The sequence below is a fragment of the Trematomus bernacchii genome, unplaced genomic scaffold (genome assembly GCF_902827165.1).
Source record: "Trematomus bernacchii unplaced genomic scaffold, fTreBer1.1, whole genome shotgun sequence".
Taxonomy (NCBI): domain Eukaryota; kingdom Metazoa; phylum Chordata; class Actinopteri; order Perciformes; family Nototheniidae; genus Trematomus; species Trematomus bernacchii.
The window spans coordinates 19074348-19081238 of NW_022987720.1; positions in this window are offsets into that span (position 1 = coordinate 19074348).

The following is a 6891-nucleotide window of genomic DNA, read 5'->3' on the forward strand; positions in this document are numbered from 1 at the left end:
ATACAATGAGACATAATGAGACATAATGCGACATAATGCGCTGTGTACCCTTTTTCTATAGAATAACCAAGGATAAGGAGCTAATCCTCTTGTGCTATGAGACTGATAGGGTTGGAGTACTTCCAGCACCTCAGGGTGCCAGATCTTTGCAAGGGAGGCTTTCTCAAAGGAGACCATGTAATCAATGACCCCCCCCCCCCCCCCAACCTACTATATTAGTCTTAACATAGTAGATTATAATGTCAAGTTTTGTGGTTAAATTGTGTAGTTTTTTTTGAGCACTTGTCATTTCCCATTATCCCTCGCTGCCTTCAGGCCTTCCCCCTCTTGCCCCGCATTAAGATGTCAAACTGCAAAGGGGTTCTCATGTTTACTCAAACATGTTTTCCCACTTAAGAAGAAATTAAATGAACTTTTGGCCTGGACTGGCAGTGCAGTACCACTGACTCATTCCTCCTTCCTCCCCAACACTCTCTTACATTGAGCAAAGGGGGAATTTCTTTGGACAAGCACACCCTTCCTGGAGCCTTACCATAGTGTGACCATGAGAATGTTTCAGCCTGCAGGTGCCTAGGTTTATTTGTAAAGGAAAATAAAACATAAAAAATAACTAACTTTAAACAGAAATCACCTTCATTTCCTACAGGATAAATACTACATACCACCCTGGCATGCATCTGTCTAACTGCATGCGTGTCATTTTTGAAAGTCTATGTGTTTACAGGACATAAATCTTGGCTCCATTTGACCCGTTTAAACTTGTTTTAAAGTGTAAAGTTATTTGAATTAGTAACATGTAAATGTTAAGGGTTTAAATTAGGGATCTACTGTGAGGAATAAAATTAATATCTGCTCTCTGTATGCTTTTCTAGGGGTGTGTGTGTGTGTGTGTGTGTGTGTGTGTGTGTGTGTGTGTGTGTGTGTGTGTGTGTGTGTGTGTGTGTGTGTGTGTGTGTGTGTGTGTGTGTGTGTGTGTGTGTGTGTGTGTGTGTGTGTGTGTGTGTGTGTGTGTGTGTGTGTGTGTGTGTGCGCGCGTGTGTGATCTCAGTGGCAGGCTGTGTGTAGGCAGCTGGGAGTGTGGCTGGGCTATGCGTGACTAGGAGAAATACACCTGTCTCCAAGCACAGGTACGGAGGGGGAGCCGGCACGCAGAGGCCTGCCAGACGAACAATGCTCCCTATTGTACCTGTGCTCTGACTGCAGACACTCACAGGAGAGGAAGCCCTGAGCCCAGTGTGTGTGTAGCTCTCTCTCCCTCTCTTTCACTCTCTCTCTTCTTGCTCACACACACTCACACGACATACAGAGTCAAATTATTTATAGTACACATATTGTGCTGACCGCAGGCGCCCCGGGCTAAATCCCCAAAACTCTGCCTTTTACACGCAAGCTGCCAATCATAGCTGTGAGTGACAGATTTGACTTCCAATCAAAGAGAAGAAACAAAGTACTGAAAAAGGACACAGAGAGTGTTTGGTTTTAAGCGTTATTGGCCTATGAACACTTTGCATGAATGTCATTATTACAGTATTTTATGAAATGCAGTGTATTATATTTCCTCAGTTAATGGCTGTTAAACAGTCAAAAAGTATAACATTTGTGTTGTTATTGTTCTGGAGAGTATTTAAAAGTTAATAAGGATAGTACTCTTCAGATATTATCAGTTTCACAGAGGTAACTAATGTACTGTAAGGTATATAATAATAAAGAGCTTTACAGTAAATATAAACCCCTGTTGTGGCTATTGTTAAGTAATCTATTATCAGTGTTACACCAGCCTAAGATTTTCCAGGCTTTTTGTTCTCGGTACAGATAAGGCAACCTTGAGATGGAGAGCCAAGATACTGTAGATGTAGAGACAGCGGGAGACAGACAGAGAAAGACACCCCAAGAGAAAGCAAGAGAAAGGTCGCCTGTCTGTAAATCACTGGGGCTCTCTGTGGCTTCCACTACAAAGGCTGAATCTCATTTTGTCTTGATTTGTTGGCTAATTATGAAGAATAATGAAAATGGCAACCGCAGAGAGGGTCGGGGACGAGAGGGAATGCCAAACATCTGCTTTCAGGAGTTTTGGTGCTTGGTTGATCTTGGATAGACACAAGTACCCCTTCTGTCAAACAGGAACTCCAGCTGTTCTACAGATGGGGTCAGTTATTTGGTGTAAAATGTGTGGGCCCAAAAAAGTCAAAGCCTCTTTGATCCATTATCTAGAACTCACACAATTATTTTACACCTCTCTTACAGGGTTACAAGGTGACTGCAGTGAGACCGCATCGTTTAGTGTGTGTTTGTGTAACACCAGCGGTATCATGAATAAGTGTGTGTGAGTGTAGGTGTGTGAGTGTGCGTGCTCACTGACTAACGCAATACAGTCTTCATAAAGGTAGTATTGTTAAGTTGCGTGCGAAGCTCATGCTTTAGGCTTTGGGTCCCCGCCCACCCATGTAAACCACAGCCTTTTTTTCCTCTGCTTTTTTCCCCTTCTACACCTTCCCCTTTCTTTTTGTTACAGGTAAACATTTGATGTCCGCACGCAATCCCCAGAGAGTCTCCTCCCCTTGTTCTCTCCTCGGCTCCCTGGCTTCCACTCAGCGTTACTCACACTCTCTCTCACAGACACACATACACACCTCTCTCTCCGATATGCACACACAGACACGCTACCCTTCCCTCCACATTCCTCTCCTCACTGACTCAGCACCTGTTTCCTTTAGAGGTTATGAAGTTTATTTCTCTGTTGCTGAATGACCGACAGAACTTTTGATTGACTGGAAACACTTGTCCACTATCACGCTTCACTAGCATTCATCTTTCATCTACTTCTTGTGCTTGTTTATGTCTAAACAAACTTTATAGTCATGGGTCTTATTTGCACTCAAAAATTAGCTTGGCACCATTTCTTATAGCCTGGATCCCTGTGTACTTTTATTAAAATGAATGCCATTATTGTGAGAAACAAAATGGTTTTATTTAATCAAATAAAAGTAACCCATGACAAAAAGATGAAACTAAAATCTAACCATACTGATGTGACGAATCTAAACCAATTACCTCCTGAACTCAGAATTGTTCTTTTAACAACAAAGCTAAGGAATAGAAAAGACTAATTAAATCAGAAATACAATCAAACAAAAATTATTTCAAGTATCCAGGCAGACAATGTATCTGCCTGGGCTTCCTCTATGCACTTATAATGAAGATGTACATTTCGTGGGCTTTAATAATTCAGAACAGTCGGACATTTAAAGTCGGAGTTAAAGGCTCCCTTTTTAAGAGTATGCTTTTCTGAGGGTGCTAATAGGAAAGAATTGAGTAAAAAAAAAAATCAATACAAATAGAAAAAGTCCATCTGAAACGCTCTGCACTCTTACACACACACAATGGTATACTAAAACATATATACTTTCCGTAAATATAATTCATAAATACAACAATCTACCTCCTTTTCTGAATGCTGCTAATTGTTTACAGTCCTATAACAACTTGAAACGGCAGTATAGAGAACAAGTTGAGACAACACCACAGGATTGTTTCACAAGTAGCCAGTTTAAGCTAATGGGAGCTAAATCAACATCAGATAAAAGCCAATTAGTTCAGAAATTGCATTTTGCCTCTGACTTCCCATATGGAATGTTCACCTGCATCGATCTAATGCCTGATCTTATGTGATTGGTCGATACTACTCTGACTACAAACAGAAACCACAATGCTTTCGATTGCCAAAATCTTGTACCTTTGCCTACAGATTCTTCATTAAAAAACAGAATCTCCTTGTTTTTTAAAAGATTTTCACAATTCACTAGTACTGTGTTGTTGCTTAAAATGCAGCTTTTAAAGCGTCCAGGAAGACAAAATGTGTGAATTACATCCAAAATATTTGTTGGTGCGTGTGAATGATTGTGATCTAACAGATGTTAAACACTAAGAGAAGGTAATAAAACAACCCCAAATTTGGTGTGAGAACTACAGCTCTGTATTTCCAATGCCAATCTCAGTCACGCACATCCCTCAAGCTGCACTACAGCAGTTACTGCAAGACTGAGGGGAGTTCTGACTGGTTCTGACACATCAAGGGCAATCATCGTGTACAAGCACAGAAAAAACTAACTTCTCTGCCAATGTTACCAGCACCACATATGACTTCAATCAGAGCTAATTAATCTATGGGCAAAGATGGATTTCTTTAAGCCCGTTAACAATACAAAACACCCACTCACGGATTCATGTCAGCACAAATACTCATGTGCTGCCTATTGACAAACCCAGACATGAGGGTTCAGTTAGGGAAATGCAGACTGCATGGTAACTAGGGTTGCAAAATTCCGGGAATTTTCAAAGATGGAAACTTTCCATGGGAATTAACGGGAATTTATGGGAATAAACTGGGAATTTTCAAAATTGAAGGTTGGCTCTTCATAGGGAACTTAAATATAGTTGGGGAAAGTATATTTTAGCATAATCTTGACTAAAACAAACAGATGCCATTCAAGTAAACTTGAATATCCATGCCATAGCACACTGCTTACTGCATGGCTATTGAGACCACACCCCCTACAGGCACTGTGCATTCCTCCATCACATGCACAGATGATTTTGAGGAGACTGGATCACACTTTTGAGCCCAAAGCACAAGACAAATGAAGCCACATATTCATTTAACATTTTGAATGGGACTTTGTGGGGATTTTTGGATGGGGGGGTGCATTTTTGTTCATTTTTTAATGAGTGGGGTTGGGGGGGGGGGGATGAGTAATATTTAATTCAACATTCCTGTTTTCGTTCTTCAATGAAACAAATAATTTTTCAATAAAATAATTAAAACTTGTTCTGTTCTACTTAAAAAAAATCTGTTGAAATGTCATGTTTTTTTGTTTAATTTTGCATCGAATATTTCCAAAATTCCCCAGCTTAACTTCCCATGGAAACTTTCCGGAAATTTACCGGAAACTTTCCGCCCCTTTGCAACCCTAATGGTAACCAAACATTATTCCTGTATAATATTCATTAAGATTGAGACACATAAGCATAGATCATGGCTTTCTAAGCTCTGGCCTTCTAGTCAGAGCTGAGCATGACACCTGACATTTCCCTGTGTTTTGTTTTTATATTTCTGTTGTCAATTCTTGTCTTTTCTTTCTTATGTTATTGTAGTGTGCTTTAGTGTACAGCACTTTGGCTCGACCAAAAATCGTTTTTAAATGTACTCTATAAATAAAACTTGATTTGATTTGAAGCTTGAAGTTCAGCTGAGTCCTTCCTGTACTCTTTATTTAGAAAAATCATCAGACCAGAGGTCGCGCTAACCGAATATTTTCCGTCTATGACGGAATTCTTTTAACAATGACGGAAAAATCTGAAAGCCGTCCGTCATTTTGACAGACTAGAACAAATTCAGAACAGCGCCAAAGTTTCCCCGCAGCGGGGCTCTGGTATTATGCCGTGTTATGCATGCCCGCCCAAAAGGAAATTATATATCGTTTCCAAACCTAACTTTGTCGAACAGATCAACAAAAGTATTTGCTTTACGCTGTGCGCGCTCCCGTGAGCGTCCACACCCCAGTTGACAGTTCACGAGCGTGCAGCTAAAAAGTCTAGCGCAACCTCTGCATCAGACTGTCCAAGAGGAGACTCCAATGCAGGCATAATAGGAATTATTTCAATCCCTGCATTGTTGTGTCTCCTATAACAATTGTGGTCGCAGCGCTCTTTGATTAGGGGCTTTTCGCTCTCTAACCAGCCCAATTAGCAGCCCAGCTGAGGTGGAGTGTATTATTAAAATACAAACAGTTACTGTACTAGCCCCCATTGGTAAGGCTATGTTAAATGAATATTAGATTTGTTGCGCCTACAACAAGTTACCTATTGTTGTGTTGGCCTTCTGCTGCTCTGGAAAAGCCATTCAAACAAGATAATCTGTCTACGTCTCGTCGTTGCAGCGCACCGTTTCCCTGTACACGGACGAAGTGCTGAGACAAAGGGACTGTTTGATTTGGAACATGAAGCAATTGGTGCGCGAGTACAAAAGGGATACTTTTTACAGCCTCCATTGTTTGTCATTGGACTCCTTGATACAGGCACACTGATCCCATTACAGAGACTCAATTTCACTTATTTTAATACCTCACATTTTCTGGTATTTACATTTTGTAATATCTATCCCCATTTCGCTGTTATTCTGTCTCTATTGTTTCATGCTCAGTTAATCTCTTTTCACCTTCCCCTTTGGAACAATTGCTTTTGTCCACTTAAGGGAAGTCCTGGATATAAGGTGTGACAGTTGGGCTGTGAATGAGCTGCATTGTCCTTCCTTACACTCCAAGGTGTACACGAACAACGTGGCGATGTAGCGATGAAATACGTTCACTCTGTAAATACGTTCTCTCTGAAAAGGTCTACCACATGGCTGCTAAAGGAACCATTGTTCATGACCCGAATTAAGTGGTAAACAAACATGTGTACATTATTAGAAGGATGACAGTGTTGTATGATGAAGTAAATTGTTTGTTTGCACTTTATAAGTAATTAGTAGTGGTTTTATCTGTTTTAGAAGCAGATATTACTGGTTTGCTCCAACACTCTTACACAATGGCTTTGTTTTGACACTCTTACCATAACATGTTATCAGTAGAAAATGTCACCGCAGACAGAAACAGACAAGTTTGGGGGGGGGGGGGGGGGGGGGTTGCAGTGCATAGTGTGTGTGTCACTTTCTCTCCATGCTAGGCTGCTGTTTGTAAACAGTACAGCCCACACTCCAGCCAGCTAATGACAGGGTTGAGCTGGGATACAATGGTGGCTTCCAGGCACGCTCTAAAGAGAAAAGAGCAACACTGACAAAGCAGCTTTGAAATGAAAACAAGAAGTTCATAAGCTACAATCAAGTAAACATTA